The sequence below is a fragment of the Vidua macroura genome, chromosome 1 (assembly GCF_024509145.1).
Source record: "Vidua macroura isolate BioBank_ID:100142 chromosome 1, ASM2450914v1, whole genome shotgun sequence".
Classification (NCBI taxonomy): Eukaryota; Metazoa; Chordata; class Aves; order Passeriformes; family Viduidae; genus Vidua; species Vidua macroura.
In genome coordinates, this window is record NC_071571.1 from 45142329 (window position 1) to 45160733 (window position 18405).

General features: G+C 36.3%; 1 protein-coding gene across 7 annotated transcripts in view; it reads left to right on the plus strand.

The window, feature by feature from the left end:
- The window catches only part of ULK4 (unc-51 like kinase 4), a 206844-nt gene that overhangs the window by 97058 nt on the left and 91381 nt on the right, over window positions 1-18405 (plus strand). The window contains exons 31-36 of one of the 7 annotated variants that reach the window (XR_008436500.1): window positions 12541-12691; window positions 12780-13006; window positions 13355-13490; window positions 14665-14782; window positions 15411-15500; window positions 16854-16933. The exons of 5 other annotated variants lie outside the window; for them this stretch is intronic. The gene's annotated coding sequence lies outside the window, so the exon portion shown is untranslated. Of the gene's footprint in view, window positions 1-12540; window positions 12692-12779; window positions 13007-13354; window positions 13491-14664; window positions 14783-15410; window positions 15501-15617; window positions 15676-16853; window positions 16934-18405 lie in introns of those variants that run through there. One more of the 7 variants, XR_008436501.1, reaches the window with a different exon arrangement.

Genomic DNA, 18405 nt, shown 5'->3' on the forward strand with positions numbered 1-18405 from the left:
CAATCACAGAACCATAGATTTTCTGCAGTTGGAAGGGACTAGTAAGGATCATAGAGTCCAGCTCCTGCTACCTTCAGAACTACCTTAGTCATCATATAACTAAGAGTGTTGTCCAGATGCTCCTTGTACTCTGTCAGGTGTTGTGCTGCAACCACTTCCCTGGGGAGCCTCTTCCAGTGCTCAGCCACCCTCTCAGTGAAGAACCTTTTCCTAATGTCCAATCTGAGCTTCCCCTGATGCAGTTCCATTCCATTTGCTCCTGTCTTATTGATGGTGACCAGAGAGAGATCAGCATTTCACCTCTGCTGCCTCATTTGGGGAAGTCATAGACTGTGATGAGATCTCCCCTCAGCCTTTTCCCCTCCAAGCTGAACAAGCTAAGTGACCTCATCTGCTCCTTGTAGGTTTTGCTCTTGAGACCTTGCACCATCTTATTCACCTTTCTCTGGACACTCTAATAGTTTGATGTCCTCTTACATTGTAGTGCCCAAAACTGCCCCCAGCATGCGAGGTGAGGCTGCCCCAGTGCAGAGCAGAGCAGGACATTCCCCTCCCTTGTTCAACTGGTGATGCTGTCCCTGCTGCCCCCCAGGACACGTTTGGCCCTCCTGGATGCCAGGGCACTGCTGACTCATGGTCAACTTGCCGTCAGTCAGGACCCCAGGTCCCTTTCCATAGCACTAGTCTCCATCCCTTTGTTCCCCAGTGATAAGGTCAGCAGAAGTTCCCTTTGCAGAGGCATTTTCCTGCCAGCAATGGAAGAAGCATTCTGCTTTTTCAATATCATTGTGATGTATGCTAGACTTTCAGTGTTTGCTACAACGACAGAGCTTCAGAGTTGTCTGTGCTGCAGTCAGTGTGTGGCAGCAATTCATGAAGATGTTTCCACCTAATTCTGAGCTAACAGCTGCCAGCTTTAAGCAGAGCTGGAATTATTTGCTTTCCATTCGTCACATTGAGAAAATTATTGTTATTGGGGTTTGATATTGGTCTTTTTGAATGGTATTAAGAGCTGTTTTTCACCCTTTCTTGTAGAGTTGCTTGAGTTAAATAATTTTGGCTGTCTAATTCAACTTTCTTTTTGAAGTAGTTAAATATGTATTTGTTATAAATATTGTAGAACAGATTAATGAAAAAACAGAAAACTTGAAGTACATGATTTGTGGGATGAAAAATGGGCTTGTTGACAGAGTAGTGAGAGAATTGAGAGAACTGCTTCCTATTCCTGCTGCTGATCCACATTTATTCTTGACTCTGGGAAAATTGTATAAGCCCTCTTTTTCACCATATGTGTGTTGTGCTTCTGTCCTTTGGGTGTCCAATGAACACCTTTACTCTGGGAAAACAGCAGTTGGTTCTCATCATTCTGAAACTAAGCTTGTTTAAGGTCCCAGCTGGACCTTGTTCAAACAAAAGTCTTCAATGATTTTTTCTTATGGTAAGGTAATGTCTAAACTATAAATGTACATCACAAGAATGTAGGGAAGATGAATTCATTAATATTTAGAAGGTATTCAGTGTTTTTTATGAGAAGCACTAAGTAAATATGGGCAGCCTATTTTTTATGGTTGTATGTCTGAGTAGATATATCCCCAATAGGATTGCTGATGGAGAAAGAAGTGAGAGGAAGCAGAGCCATCCTTTAAATAATTTTAATAGTATAAATTGATGTTCTGCATAATAAAATGGGCTTTAAAGAAAGGAGAAGTATTGATAAAGCTTATCCTTCTATCACTCGCTTTCATATCTGCAAAATTACTTTGAACCAGTGCTCCTGTGAGGGGAGGGAATAAAATTATTTACTAAATCACCTGGAGCTCCACTTCTGAGAGAAAAATTGAGTCCACAGCATTTGTGACAATATTATGTTCCTGTACCGGAAGAAAATTTAGCCATTTACATCTTAAAGGAATTGCTTTCTAATGCTAGACACTTACATTTTACAGTGTATGCTACCCAGCTATTTTTTTTCCTATTTTACATGCAGTGCTAAGGGACATAAGAAAACTCATGTAAAAACAATACTCTATGTGTTTATTAGTAGTTATTTATTTATCCTGTCCTAAAAGTTGAAAATTGTACAGATAATAAATATGAATCTAAAAGACTGTAGCAAGATTTTAAAGCTAGCTATAACATAATGGGTAAGAAAATCACAGACAGGTAGTGAAGTGCATAGGTATCTGTACTTTGCAAAAATAGTGACCATGATTACTGCTGATACTAGAACACATTTCTGAGTTTTATGATGTTGTGACTGTTTTCCATTTCTTTGATCTCACTCTTCATGTTATGTATTACTGGTCTTCAATAAGCAAGCAAGCATACTGGTTTTGTGAAGGTGGGTTTTTTCATAAATGTTTCTGCAGTAGTCCAGAGTGGATAGTTATTTTGTATAATAGTAGATAGTTATTATGGTATAATAACTTACAAGTTGTCTTTTGAAAGAAAATACATTCACAATTTCAAAGAAAAAGCTGTCGCATTAAAGTAATGATCTCTGTTGTTCCTTGCATGGCAGATCCATGTATTTATCACATCATTGCTCTGACCATCCCAAGAACATTTCACAGTATTGCTCTAAAATGATCTAAAGCTTAGCTGGGGTCTCTGGTCATTTTGCATCTTCTCTTGACTGGGACAAACAGGGTGCAGGTATGAATTGGTGATGATGCAGTTTAAGCTGCATTCAAAGCAATTAATTAATAACTATAATATTTACCCAGAGTTATGGTATGAAGTGCAGAATGATCCCTTCAGGGATGACTTAAGATCCAATACAACAGTTGTTTTAAAGGTCTCTACACCTACAAAGGGTAGAGCATCTTCTTGTTACTGTGTGCTGGCCCTTGGCTGTTGCTCAAAATCCACTAGGTTTATCCTGTATTTAGAAGACTGCCTGTTGTCCTTTGGACCTTGCTGAATGCTGGTAGTTGGCACTTTGTTTAACCCCCTCCCATTACAAATGTAGTAATAGTGGTTATTCTGAACAACTCTTAAAATTAGTATTTCTTAGACGGCTAAACTTGTTTGGAATACCTGGTTTTCAAATACTGTGTTCAGAGAAAAGATTTAAATATATTGTAAAAGATGTAGTAGTACTTACCCTGAACCTTTGGAGCAAGCCCACCCTGATGACTGGGGGGTCTGGAGCACGTGGCACACATGGAGAGAATGAGAGAACAAGTTTCATACAACCTTTGCAAAAAAATCCTGGGGGGATCTTTTTCCTGCCTGTATCTACCTCATGGGGCAGTACAGAGAAGATGCAGCCAGACTTGAGTCAGCAGTGCACAATGGAGGGACGACAGGATGAATACAAGCTGGAAGATGGGAAATCCCAGCTTGATATAGAAAGAAACTTTTTGCTGTGGGGAGGATGGTCAAACACTGGCATGAGAGGTGAGAGAGGTTGTAACATCTCCATGCTTGGAGACTCTATGCAGCCTAAGCCAAGCAGCCAGCTAGACTGGAGAGCTCCAGAGGCACCTTCAACTATATGTTATTTTGTGATTTGGTTGTCCCAGTCCAGTCCATCTTCCTAAAAATCAACCAACTGGACAAAAATTACCCCACAGGCTATCTCCTAGCATGGTAGCCACCATACACTGAGCCTTATTGAACTTAGATACATTAAGTCCTCTAGACAAGGATCCAAGTCAGTAGTTTTTCAGATGAGTTTGGGTTTCTGAGCTCTTCATCTTTTTCCTAATAACTTGTATGGTTTGACCTTTAAGTAAGCAAAGTGGATGGACTGAAGTGGCAATGCTTATTCAGCTGGCTTGGCTCCACTGCCATTTCTTCTTTATCTGAGCCATCTACATTTTATACTGCATGAAGGTGGTGTTTTATGAACCAAATCCAAGGCAGACTGTAGGTCAGGGTTGAATGGATGGGTGTATAAAGTCACTGAGTGTTTCTGCCAACTTGTTTTGTCTCTCAATACACTCAGACATTTATGCAAGATTATCTGAAATATGAGTCTTGTGTTTTTTTAAACAGTGTTTTAAACAGGATTTTAAAATTTTGGGATCGAGTAGTTTGAATATTATTGAATATTATTTTTCCTAATGATTTTATTTTTACTTACAAACAGTGCAGCTCTGACCTTTAAGGGAACATGCTAACTTCAGCTTTCCACATGACAGATAAAGCTGATGATATTAGATTTTATTTCTTGGAAAACAAGTTTACTTAAATGTTAATGAAGACCTTTTTTTTTTTTTTAACTCTATGAGCTTTAGGACAGTTAAGATTTGTAGAATATTTGAAATATTAGTAAGAAGACTTCTATAGTATTTAGGTGAAGAATGATGTGTAAAAAAACCCCCAAACTTCTAAAAGTATGGAAAATACATGACTTTTTGCCCTGATAGGGAAATAATCTTTTATTTTATTTGTCACTTTATATTGATAGAAAACTTTAATAAAAATTCTTCAGCACTTCATTTTATAGTACTTTTTTCTGTCTAGCCTCTTCTGTCAGGAATGATTCTGTTATTGTTCCCCAGTTCAGCCTGAAGGAAGAGTTTATAACCTTTTTCCATACTCACTGAACATTTTATCAGGAATTCCATTTTAGATGACAGATGAGTCTGTCAGTCTTGGGAACTTAAGGCAGAAGGGTATTGAGCTTATGTTCCTTAGTGATGGATTTCACCGACAGCAGCATGAGTGAGGGGTCTGGACTGACCATCACCACAGACAGCCCTAAGGCTTGGACATTGGTGCTCATGTTCTCTCCCTCTCACTTTTCCAGCAAACACAGTCTTTTAAGAACTTACAAAGTTCACAATACAGAGGATCTAAAGCAGGGTTTTCTCCTTAAACAGTATCTGGTTTGGTTAGTTTTGGTTTAGGTTTTTTTTGTAGTCATAAACCTGTACAGCGTTCACATATTGTTTCATCACACTTGATTTGTGCCTTTTTTGATAGAAGTTTTGTGGATAACCTTCAGAATCTTGTGATTATTCATGTAAATAAAATCCTCTCAAGTTTTTTTTACACCTAATACTACTCACTTTCAGTTTCATTTGCACCCCTTTTCAAAGCAGATACAAAATCTGCACGATGTGAGACTGCTATCTGCGATCACAGCTCTACATATGCAGTGATCCAAGATGTGTTGCGATGTTGCCATGATCACTCAGGGATGAAATATTGTGGTTAGATAAACACACAGTCTAATAAAAACATCTGTTTAATCCTTTGTCCTGATCTGGAAAACACACTGAATGTTACTCATTGCAAGATGAAGTATTGCAGTGGTTGGCAGAGAAACATTGTGCATGTTACTCCATGTATGGATTTTGGGTTCCTCATCTCAAAATGTTTACAATAGAACTGCAAATAGTGTAAAGGAAAAAAACAGAGATGGTTAAAGGTCTGGAATGGCCACTGTGAAAGAGATAATCCTTCTGTATCCTTTATCTGTAAGGTAGTGGTTGATATATACGTACCATAGTCAGGTGAATAGGGGACATTATTGCTGCTCACTGTCTCCACTCACACAAGATCTGTATTGTAAGAACTAAAGAAAACTTGCAGTTGGGATCTGAAAAATTGACAAAAGGTCAATTGTATTTCCTACAGGGTTATGTTCAGCTTTCAGCTGTGCTCCATGGCATCCTCAGTTTACTTAAATTAAAAAATAGACCAGACAAATTAATGGACCAAAAATCCATTGAGAGCTGTTATGTGTATAAAATCTGCTTCTGGCTCAAAGTCCTTGGGCTGTGAATTCCTGGAGGCTAAGGAAAGTGTTCAGTATACCTGTCATGTAGGGCTTCTTCTGTTGTTGAGTGTTTTTAATACGTTGTTAAGGTAGGTAGATCTTCTATTTGAACTGAGTCAGATTCTGCTTTATATACTAAAAATGAATGCATGGAAACCTTTCTGTATTGTGAGATTTTAGTTACTAGCTGCAGAAATTTGTCTTAAAACTCCCATTTTTATATGAGAAACCAGTTTAATTTTTTATGACTTAAATAGATTGACCTGTTTTCTGAAGCAAGTTGTTTCTTAGAGAAATTAGCTAGTTAAAAATACACAGCTTTGAGTTATGAGGTTAATTTTTTGGCTTTATTTGGCTGGCTGTGGAGTTAAGAATTAACACAAATTTGGGGAATTCACAAAGAAATTTGGATTTTCTTTAAGAATTAGTATTTAGCCATTGTTTATGAACAAGTTTCAGAGTTGTCAATGTTAAATGTAGCACATTTTTGCAGAATTTTTATTACATCAAAACATCACTCAGTCATTATAATTAGATGATTTTCCCACTTAGGGAAAAAATATCTGGGAGGTGGTTTGGGATGGGTAAAGAGATAATTGTGCTCTTTTTAAATTAGAGATTTAACTGGCATCATCATCTTCAGAATCCATATTACTTCTCTCACACCCCTTTCCTCCAAAAGTTCATAGCATTTACTGCCTTTCTCCTGCGCTTTAATTTAAGCAATGCAACTGAAGTGGTTAATCTTCTAGATTGGTGACTGGTTCTGCTGTGAATAAGATTAAACAAATTAAATTCTTTATCTTTCATTGTTCATCCTACCCTACTTTTATCAGTAACTGATAAATCTAACCTCCCATTCTTTCAGTTTTTTTTCCTATTCTCACAGCCTTGCAGTGCCCACACCTTGGACACATTTAATTTTGTTTATTTAGTTCTTTTCATGTAGTCAGATTGTAATTTTGTAATATGTGTGCATCGGTGTGATAAATAAAATATGCCCATATATATACACCAGTGTGTGACAATCTCAAATTATTTCTGTTAGCAATCTCAAAGTCTTTGTGACCTTGTAAGTGTTCTTCATACTGTATTGTGTGATGTAAAAAAGAAGAAATGTGCCTGGTACCAAGAGTTCTGTGACAGTTCATTGTGAGCAGCAGAAGAGGGAGTGGGAGAACAGCCTGGGGAAGCTGGCAGGGCTAATTTTGTCTGTAACTGCTGGCTGGAGTTCAGCCCTGCAGCGTTCCCTCACTCCTACCCCACTCCTGGGTCATGGCTGGAGCTGAGGGGCATCTGGAGACCTATGGAAGAGGAGGGGCTGTAGCACCACGATGCAAATGTGTGAAAGGCAGGTGCTGCAAAAAGATTATTTCTAACATGAGACTTCACAAGTCTAGTGCCAAAGTGTGTCCTCTATGACCTTCATCTATCATGTTATAGGGAGAAATCAGGACCTTGCAATAGTTGCTTTGAATTTTATGAAAATTTTTAAATAGGTTATACAGAAAGGAGTCACCATCAATGTTCACCCAAGAAGATTAATGTCTACATTTTAAAATTAATTTATTTTTTCTGTAGAAGCAATATGAATGCAAAATCTCACTTCTTCCACACTTCATGTTTGTCAGGCTGATTAAGAGCAAATTGCTAATTTATTGTTCCTGCTAATGTAAATGTCAAGACAAAGAGAAAGCATTTAAGGGAAAATATGTATTGAAGCAAATCTGAGATGCTTGTTTTTCGGAGTAAAATTCATTGATCTTGTGACCAGAATTTTACTGTGATTATCACTGTTCTGTCAAACAGCTGAGGTATATCTCTTAATCTCATCTAAATAAATATTGACATAGGGATGTGGCAGTTGTTGACTGTACCTTTATTGACCAGCTGCACTCTGATGACTAAGGTACTGAGCTATTGTGTGCTTCACAATAGAGTTTGTAAACAAATATTGAATGTCTGTGAATGGTTTCTGGCTGGCAGAGGTTTCTGCATTATGCATCTGAACTCTGATCATTTATCTAGAAATTTGTCTGGTTTGGCCTCAGTCATGTATTCCTTATGCATTCCTTGTGTTAATGTCTTCCGGAAGAGTTTGTGTTGCAGGGTGATAATTAGATTTTAGAATGTCAGTCTTCCACAAAGCAAAAATATTCTACTTTTTACTTTCTGTTTTTACCTGTAGTCATTTACTCATTGTACTAAATGCTTAGGTTCTAAATATATTTTGTTTTGTAAAATGGTTTTATAGGCAAGCTTAAAAATCATTACTTTGCTAAGGTAGATTCATTAGCCATATGTATGCAAAAAGATTAAGCCCACCATGACACAATCTTTCTAACTTTCTAATTACAATTAATAATACAATACATAATAATACAATTATATATATATATATATATATATATATATATACAATGCAATAATAATACAATTTTAATAGAGCATAATCTCAAAGACTGAGCTGAAATTTTGGTAATTTTTTTTCTTTCCTCTCAGATTTCTCTTTTGAGTCCCCTGTCTATATTACAAGGTTCAGTTTCTGCCCACTGGATATTTTGATCAAGTATTTCTTTACTGATCTTATGGGTACAGGAAGAAAAGTTGCACCCCACAACTCTTTCTATTTCATATACTGTGTTCCTTTCAAACTCCTGACTACCAAATAAGATAATAACCTGTTCAAACATTGTGGTGCTAAATACGGAAATACAGTGACTGACAGTCTACATTATGCAGTTTAACTGAGGGCCCCAAATTGATCCCTGTGGCAGATCCTTAAGCACTGTTTGGTGGGTGACATTGCTTTTAATTTTCTGTTGTTGTCATGTTATTTGGTATGGAGTTTAGCAATAATTAAGGTCTTTACAAAGGAAAAGCGGATTTCTTTCCGTTACCTACTGGAGTAAAGTGCAATATTTCTCCATGGTGCATATTTCATTCACTTGACTAAAGCAGAAAGGACGTGTATTGGAGCTGATTGCTCCTTTCACTGCTGCAGAGAGCCAGGGATTATTCTGTAAGCAATCCATTTCTTACTGTATATTCTCAAGTTCTACATTTGCTTGCCCTTGTGTCAAGTTCTGGAGCAGGATTTAAATTCCCTGCACGTAGCTATCTTTAGGGCTCACATCTGGATGGCACTGCAGGAGCATATTGCTGAAAGCAAACAGACTAGCAGTTCTGATGGTAACAATGGAGTCTGAGAAGATACTGCATGCATGTATAAGGTTCCATTAAAAAGCAGGGAGTGAGAGAGATGTCTAATGCAGTCCATTTAATGCAGAACTCTCCTGAGAGTGAAGTGGGGATTATGCCTGCTCCTGTGCTTTTTAAAGACTAGTATAGAGGATGCTTGTTGGGCGAATGGTATCTCCATAACAGATGCTCTGATACTCATGAATACATTTCTAATTATATCTTAATGATCTCAGCCACAAATAGGAAAACAAAAATCTTTGTCTCCCTGAGTGGTTACCTTAGTGGTTGCAGGATTGGCAAGGTTTAGATTTTCCATCTCCTCTCACTAATCCCAGGGGGCTTCATTGTGAGAAATGAGACTTGTTTATGATGGTGAATTAGATTGCTGTAAAAGGTTATTTCAACAGACAGTTGGGAAATCATAATAGAATAATTTAGTAAAAATGGGAGTTAAAGTATGCTTAATGAAACATGATTAGATTTAATTTTCTTGCTATTTCAATCATTAAAGGTACATTATGCTTTCTCAGACCTCATTTGGGCTCTTTGCCATGGACCCACTCTTAGTAACAGACTGAAACTTGCATGTTCCATTAGGATATGAAAATGGCTAATGATACTCTAGTCTCCTCTCCCTGGCTTTTGTAAAATTTCTGTTACCAGCTTTTCAGATATATTTTAGCTGTTTTCCTCTTTGATCCTTTTATTCCCTCACATCTATTGTACACATTTTTCAGTATGAATAACTGTTCAGGGAGTATAGATTGAATGAAATTAAATAAAAGACTAATATAGCTACCTAATAATCGTGAGGTGGCTTATTATGAGTAATTAAAAATTGTTAATTTAGTTATTACTAGGATTCTGTGTTCTAACAAAGTTCATATTTTAATTTCTTCATATAAAATATGTTTCTATGCTGTTTTAATCCAGTGGTACAATTCTTCGGGTTTTTGTGGGCTTTTTTTGGTTTGGTTTTTGGGGGGGATTTTTAGTTGGGTTTTGGTTTATTTTTTATTATTTTTCTTTATTCTGTCTTTTTACAGTGCAATGACACATTGTGTGCCACCACATATGGACTAAAATTTCTGTCTGGCCTCTAGTGTTATTAAATTTAGTTCTCGATGATATTTTATGACTCTCTCTTAGCATCAAAATGCTACTTTGATCTAAAAATATCCAACTCCTTTTCAGGCTATCAACTCATAGGAGAATAAAGCTGCTCTTTGCTGGTAGACAACTTAGGTAGAGCAGCAGAACCTTGCTGATCAGCTCAGTGGGTAAGAGCACCAAGGTTGTAGGGCTGAACCCTACGTGGGCCATTCACTTCAGAGTTGGACTCAATGATCCTTGTGGGTTCTTTGCGCCTCAGAATATTCTGTGATTCTGAGATCACGGCTCCATTTCTTTTCAGGATTCCAGTCTGTTGTTTGGGGGAGGAAATATAGGGGTTATTTCAGGGTTTCATCATGTTATTCCAAGTTGGATGCATCTTTCACTGAGAAAGGCTTCTTTCACTGAGGATGAATTTTCTGCCCACAGTTGCATGGGAGGTAGAGAGAAAGGGAGATCTCAGGGTAGCCAGTGGCATGTCAGTCAGGAATGCTTTAGGGGAAGGGCCCACATGCAGATCCAAGTTCAAAATCACCCTAGAGGAAACTGCTGACTCTGGGTTTCTGAAGCTCAAAATAAATATTTTGACTACTAAGCAAGATGTTTTACTAACATCTTTCACCATCTCCTACTGAAGTTGCTTCAGTTTGTATATATTAAATTTTCTTTGTCACAGAGCCTAGTGATGATCTGGACTTTCACTAAAAATGAGGAGAAATTAAAGAATTGAAGTCCTCTACATTTCTTGTAAGATAGCAAACTACTGTGGGATACAGGCAGTGTGATAACCTAGCAAGTGTGTCAGTGCACAGTGGGAATGTTTGTTTGAAGTTTTAAATGTTTAAGGAAATTGAAAGTCTAGCTCCATTCTGAAACAGCATAGAGTCTCAAGTCATCAGTTTTCCAGAATTGCTAGAATAGTTTCATTTGAATTTCATATGTCATAGCTGAAATAGTTTATAAGAAAACATGTGTGTATGTTCATGTGTCAGTATATCCATATTTAATGGATCCTGTCCTCCTTATAAAGCAATAGATGTAAGTTCTCATATAATCCCTTAGTGCCTGTTTACCACTGAAATGAAGGTATATGAAGGACAAAAAACCCTCACTCTTTAGGGGGTTGAAGGCAATTTGTTACACTCTGAAGGCACTAGAATCTCCTGTTTCCAGGCAATAATTACCTTAACACTGAGGAAAACCAGGAAGATTTGAATTGAACCTATGCCCTACATATTGATGACTGATATATATCTCTGTCATTAAGTGGGGTGTATTTTCAAAGACTATAGCAATTTGCAAACCTGTATTCTTAAAGTTGATTTCTTGAAACAGTATGGGGGTATTTAAATAGAAATGACATGGGGAAAGTGATGGGGTGAGACCATGAAGAAAACTATAATAAATTATTAGAAAATTACCCTGGAAAGATGTGCAAAAAGAAAAATGCTGTTCAATATATTGTTAATAATTGTAATAACAAAATGCAGTATAACTTCCTCTGTCTTTGAGAAATAATTAGAACTTGCTTAGGAGAGTCTCCTATTTTGCTGAACTTAGCCATTTCTGATTCTGTCTTTGAACCATCTGTTAATCTCTGATGAAAATGGAATAAATTAAAGGCAATCTCATATTTAGCAGAAAGAGGTATACTTCTTTCAAGTCATAGCATCTGATACTGTTTCACAAATGCTTATGAGAAGCAGAATTGGCTTCCTTTCCTTGTGTTCTTCTAGATGTGAGTTAAGCTTTTAAATTGTAAGTTATGCCATTCCTCTTCTTTGCAATGTAAGAATTAACTTTAGAACGGGCGAGGGTAAGAGTTTCAGAAGTGGTGCTTGGTTTCTGCTAGACAAGTGCACAGAGTGCTTCAGGGAGGATCAGTGGGGTATCAGGTGACCCTGTAGTGCTGAGTGACTATAAATTTTTCAAGTTGTCTACTGCCTGGTGCTATTGAGACTGCCACCATGGGAGCAAGGCTCAGGCTAGTCCAAAATTCATTTTGCTATATTCTTATTTATATACTCAGTGGAGCAATTAATTTTTTTTTGTCTTTTCTTCTCAGTTTAATATTTTGAGTGGTAAGAACTAAATCAAAGAACCATAGAATAGTTTGGACTGGAAGGGATCTTTAACCATCACCTAATTCCACCCCGCCTGTCCTGGGCAGGGATGTCATTCACTGGACCAGTTTGCTCAAAGCCCTGTCCAGCCAGGCCTGGAACAGTTAGAGGGATGAGGCTTCTATAACTTTTCTAGGAAACCTGTGCCAGTGTTTCAGCACCCTTGTTGCAAATAATTTCTTCCTTATATGCAATCTATATCTATTCTCCTTTACTTAGATCCTGTCTTAAATTCACAAGAATAGTAATCTATTAGCACATGAACATTTATTATAAAACTCATATTGCAAGTATATTTTGAGTAATAATAATTACTATTATTGCTAAGCTGTCATTTCTTTCTCCATTTTACTTGTTTGTCATCAGTTCTCTTTCAGATGCTGTTCTGTGGCCTAGCATTATCAGACTGTTGCTGGCTAAGGGAACAGTTGACTTTCAGTATCAGTGAATTCCAGTGGCTGGAAGATATTAATTCCTATGACTGACATTGCATTTATGCTGTTAGTATTTTATAGAGGTAAAATGGGGCTGTCACTTTATATTTCTGAAATGTATGTACCTGTAATATGACCTACTAAAGTGAACTTGGTGTTCACTTTTTCTAGGGTCACAGGTACAGATAAATAAGAATTAAATGGAAAGCAGGAAGAAAACAAATCAAAGAATCAAATTCACAATGTAATGAAAAAATGTTATTTCTGTCCCAAACCAACATAACCAAGATACATATGCTGTCTTTGGTTCTGGTGCCACAGTCGAGCTAATATAAAAGCAAACTCTGTAGAGTCTGGAAACTGCAGCAATATCCTGGAAAAATTTAAGCAAGGAGAAGGTATTGTCATTTAACCTTGAAATTTTCTCCTTCTAGTCTCTAGATTCATTTACTTGTTCGTTTTAATTTTTCATTTTGACTACATCTTGTTCCTTCTGGTAAACAGTAATAAAGCAAAATTATGTTAATCTTACACAGAATTTAATTAGGGAATGGGGTTGGTGGCTTGTTTGTTGGACACGAAGTTAAGCTGATCGGTGGTTTGTATGTCTGTGGGAGATTTTTGGATAACACTAAATTTCCTTCCTGTTGTGTCTACAAGAGAAAGAGTGTTTCTAGTATTTACATAGAATAAGAAACTGTACTTCCTTTTGCTATCTTTTTTTTTATTATTATTGTTTGTTCCAGTTGAGAAGTTCTCTGGCTGTGAATACAAACTGCTCCTTCCAAATGTCCCCAAACATGGCTCTTAATACCAGACTCATTTCCTTTTTCCTCTGAAAGCGAAGAAGCTTTTGATGGCTATATAAACAGTCTTCTTAAGGTCTGGATTGTAAAAATACCTGTGTTTGCAAACTGACATTAAGAGAGGTAGCAAATGCTTCAAGTCCTATTTAGCTTAAATATGTGTATCAAATCCACTCAGAAGAGTTTTAATCACTGTGGTGCACACACAAAGTTAGGACTACTCTGAATTCTAACCTTGCTCTACTATCACAGTTAGTTCTGTTTAGACCACTGAATCCACCTCAGCTCCTTTTATTCTTGGAATTCATATCCACAGCCTGGCATAAGAAGAAAATACATTTATCTTCAAGTTCTTGAATAAGTGCCAAGATAACACTGTGATGCATGGGGTATGATAGTGTGTTTGTGTAATACTGTTTATCAGGAACATTAACTTGAGATAGAATTGAGAATAAAGATTATATACCACTAATTTATGGAAGAAGAAACTTTATAGAGATAGTTTGCCCATAAACTGCATTCCTGTAGTTAACAAAAATACTGTAACATACTATCGCTGTTCTTTGTTTTCTGTATGTATGTTTTCTGAATGTAAGTATTTTATAGTGTGATTATGGTAAAGATTTGTTAATGTCCATGGTCCTTAATTATCTGATCAAGAAAACTACAAACCAACAAACCCAACAGATAAGTTAGTGTACTATGCATTCTACTTTTTTCAGTGTTTAGTCATCTAGAAACAAAAATGCTGAAATAGAGGAGATACCCAATTCTGTAATCTTCTGCAATATCAGAAGGAAAGGACAAGACTAGTGATTTGGAAGTTGTTGAAATTTAAGTGTTGAATCAATCATGAATTGTCTCATCCTTTCCATGGATATTAATCACAGAAAAATCATGCCAAGTAAAATCCCCCTACAATATTTCTTTAGACTACACATGAATTTCACTACTAAGCAAACAAATTTATTGAGATAATATTTATTGAGTATAGCACCACAAAAAATGCTGTAGTCATTAATAGACTTATTTAATATTTTTTTATACCTAATAAACACAGTGTTTTACAATGTAGAGTTTTCATTTGCAGCAATCAGTTCATAATTTCTCTTGCCTTGACTGCATAGTGCCCTAGTAGGAATATAGTTTGCTTAGAGCATAATTGCTTGTCTGTCTAAGCCCGGGACAGAAACATGAAAGAAATGCCCTCTTTCTCATGGGATAATAATTCTGCCTGTGTTACTTTCCAGCATTTCTGCCAGTCTGTTCACTGAGGAATGTTGTTAGTGCTCCCCTGTTTCCTGCCATGTGGTTTGGTGCCTTGTGGGGAAAGGCTGGAATATGCGTTTCATAGGACATTCATGCACAGTAGGATGTGTACTTTGAGCTGAGTAGATTGATAGCTGGTAGAGCCTGGTTGTTGAGTAAGCTTGTTTTCTAAATGCTTGTCTCTTGGGAACATGCAAAATCTCTATGAACAGGTGTCTACAAATGAGATGTACAGATTGACTTTTTAAAAAAATATATATAAAATATAAAGAGAATTTCCTAATGTCTTTCAGATTAGTGATCAGCTACTTAAATAATCCCTAGAATAAGTAATAACTTCCCTAGAATAAATAATAAGAAATTGAGGAATTATGTATTTTGAAAGTGCCAAATATAATCAGACTATACCATGATTCTAGCAACAGAAGATTCAGCAGATGTTTCCTTATGATTTAACAGCCCTTCATTGTTTTCAAGTTTAATGTAACTTGAATAAAGTAGTTATCAACTTTCTCTTTTGCAATTACAGATTGATTAAATGAGAATGCGTGGGAAAAACAATGCTTTTCAAACAAAATAGTATTTTGAGGTTAGAAGGCATAAAGCAAGGCACAAAGTCAAAAATCTTAAACATGTAAATGTGTTTTTCTTGCCCCTTTTGTCAGCTTGAATATATCTCTCAACCCAACTAAACTGTGGTAAAGAAAAGCATTCTTTCCTCATTCAGACAGGTTCAATTTCCCTGTACTTCTTTGTCAGTCCGTGGCTTCTCATTCAACTTCTTTTTCACCAACACTGCTGGATTTTAAGGAAGTCTGTGAGTACAATGAATAAAACATTCAATTTGAGATTAAGAGGGACAGTGGATATTTTTTTCTATCCTTTTTACTTCCTTGTAAAAGCATAGCTTTTCCTCTGTTGGTTTTTTTGTCAGGATTTTTTTTCAGTTATGGAAAATGTCAGGAAAGGCTTTTCAATCCTGATCTTGCACACCTCAGTAGGCAGCGGAAACTGAGTCAGTATCAGTTTTTGCTTTTAAATATTGCTTTAGCAACTAGTTAGCTATGGATATGGGAGCAGGTTCTGAGGGAGAAGAGACAGAGACCCATTTCTTAACAGCTGATGATGGATTAATGAACAGAGTATAGGAGACATCTTTCCTTGTGGTTGGCAAAGTGTCTTTTGCATCAAAGCAAAATCCATGTAGAGAAACAATGTCCACTGATTGTTATCTGTCATTCTGAGTTCTTGAAGAAGTAGCTTTTCATGAATGCTGGAAATTCAAGTCTGACAAGTGAATATTTTGATTATGGTAATTTTTGGCATAATATTTGATTGAGCTCCCGAGTGAGTTTGCAGTTCAAATGCTTCACTGCTACTTGAGACTTTCCATAGCATCTCCAGATTTATAAGTCTAAATACGAAGTTACTGCTGTGGTGGTATCTATTACTTGTAGAGTTTCATTGCTTCAGAGCATACCAGCACGAATTCTTCCAGAATACTGGAATTCTCCAGAATGAGATATCTGTATAGATTTTTTCCCATACTGTCTGTTCAGCTGTATGCAAATTTTTCTTTTTAGGAAACCTCAGTGTTATTCACAATGAACAGTTTTAAACCTCAGGAAACTAATTTGCTTGGCTACTTTTTTCAAAGTAATGGGAGAGTATGTTTTCATATGAAATTGCTTCTGTGTGTCCTCTCTGTGAAGAAGCCTGACTGCTTGAGGGAGGAGCCTACTCAGACTCCCTCTGTTGACCGTAAATAAAATTTTCCACGAGAATGGAATTCTTTCTGTAAGATTTTTAGGTGCAAAAGGATAAGCTTTGAGGTTTCATTGCTGCTAGAAATTTAGGTGCAATTTTGTAGAAAGAAGAAATGTTACTCCATTTTAAGAGCTGCTGCTGAATTGCTTTGCAATTCATCTGTAACAGTGAATGTAAGATTGTGAAATTTTACTTTATCTGCTGCAATGGGTATTAGAACAAAATCTAAGACTAATTATACTGCTTTCTTTTGGTTGATGCTTGATATTCTAGGTTTTTATTAGTGGTTTTCTTTCCCCTTAGGTAATCCTTCAAAATCACTACTTTCCCCCTATATTCAATTGACTTTGCCTAAGCACATACTGACTAAGAATGCAGATGCTCTTTATTTTCAATATTCCAGCAGGAATTTCTGTGAAAGTTGCAAGACTTGAAATCTTCGTGTGTGAACTGAATATCTCACCGTTGTGCTACATCTGAAAAGTATGATCATTCTAGAAATTGGTTGTCAGATTAGTTGCTCCTTTTTGTGTTACCATACAATGGGTATGAGGGAAATACTTGGAAATATTAGTTCTGGTAGAACTGTACTTTTGAAAAAGTCTGATTTTTGCAAGAGATATGACTGTTCCTACTTCTGATTTAGATAATTAAGAAGGAAAACAGTATTACCTTGATGCTAGAGATCCATATTTATATGCTTTCAGTTTGTGCATAACTGGTCTTATGAATCAAAAGCCATAAAATGTTAGAGATTAAATTAATCAAAGTTTCTGATTGTATATTTCATAAAGTAATAGCAAATCAAAATAAGCTAGATTGAATGCAATCCTAAACTATGTTCCTGTAAATAGGTCCTTGTTAGCATCAATGTTTTAGTTTATTTCATCTCAACTGTACTGTGACAAAGAATCATCAGATAAGACTGGCATATTTTAATAACTATACTTTGAATATGATTAATTTCTATAATTTTCATCTTTCAATGGATTTAGTGTATAAAAAATCAAGTCTCTATATTCTTATGTCCCCTTACTTACCTAACTTGTGTTCACAGATTATATATAAGTTTGAGAAGGAGAATGTAAAGTTTAATCACTCTGATTATATTGAATGAGCAGGAGCACTGTGGTATGTAGTGTAAGATTTAATTACAGCACATCTCTAAACGTAGCATTTAGGGCTTTCTCTTCTGGGTTCTTAGATACACATGTATCTAAGACAGATACATGTATGTAAAGTCTCCCAGATTGCAAACCTCTTATCACAAGTGCAATCTCTTTTGTTATCTAAAATGTAATTAAAATGCTGTAGTTTGCCTAGTACTGTTCTAAGTTCTAATCTCCTTAAAGGAAGAGAAAAGGCAGCTTTAGCCATAGTATCTTGCCAACATTCTTACTCCCTCTTTGCTAATTCACACCCTTTTACCTTACTGGTTTAAATAAATACTTCAACTGATTTCTTTTGTGAAAGTACAACCCTTCAAAATTAGAATGGAAAGTTTAATGGCTTAAATACAGTTCAGTCCTATTAGAAAAGCTTGATTTATCTTCTGTGGTTTCGCTTTTTTTAATACTAGTATTTCCTTGTTATGCCCTTGTTATTTCATAGCTGTCTTTTTTAGGCACTGAAGCAATTAGTTTTGAGAAGGCTGATTCTTCAGGGTCCAGTGCTTTCCTGCCTTTCATTTGCCGAAGCTGTACATTTTAATGAAGTTGTTTCATCTGTGTTGCCAAACACTAGAATTTTACTGCTTCAATTCTAATTATCTCTGCTGGCAAATGCTATGTTTTATTAAAGCTGTCAAGTGCACTGTTCATTAAATGTCCTCAGTCAGTGGTGCTGTGCACACAAATTAGATCAGCTTTACTCCTTGATAGATTATGAAGTTAAATATTTTTATATAAACCTCTAAAATTGAGTCTAACAGCAATCAGTGATGACTTAGATAAGTA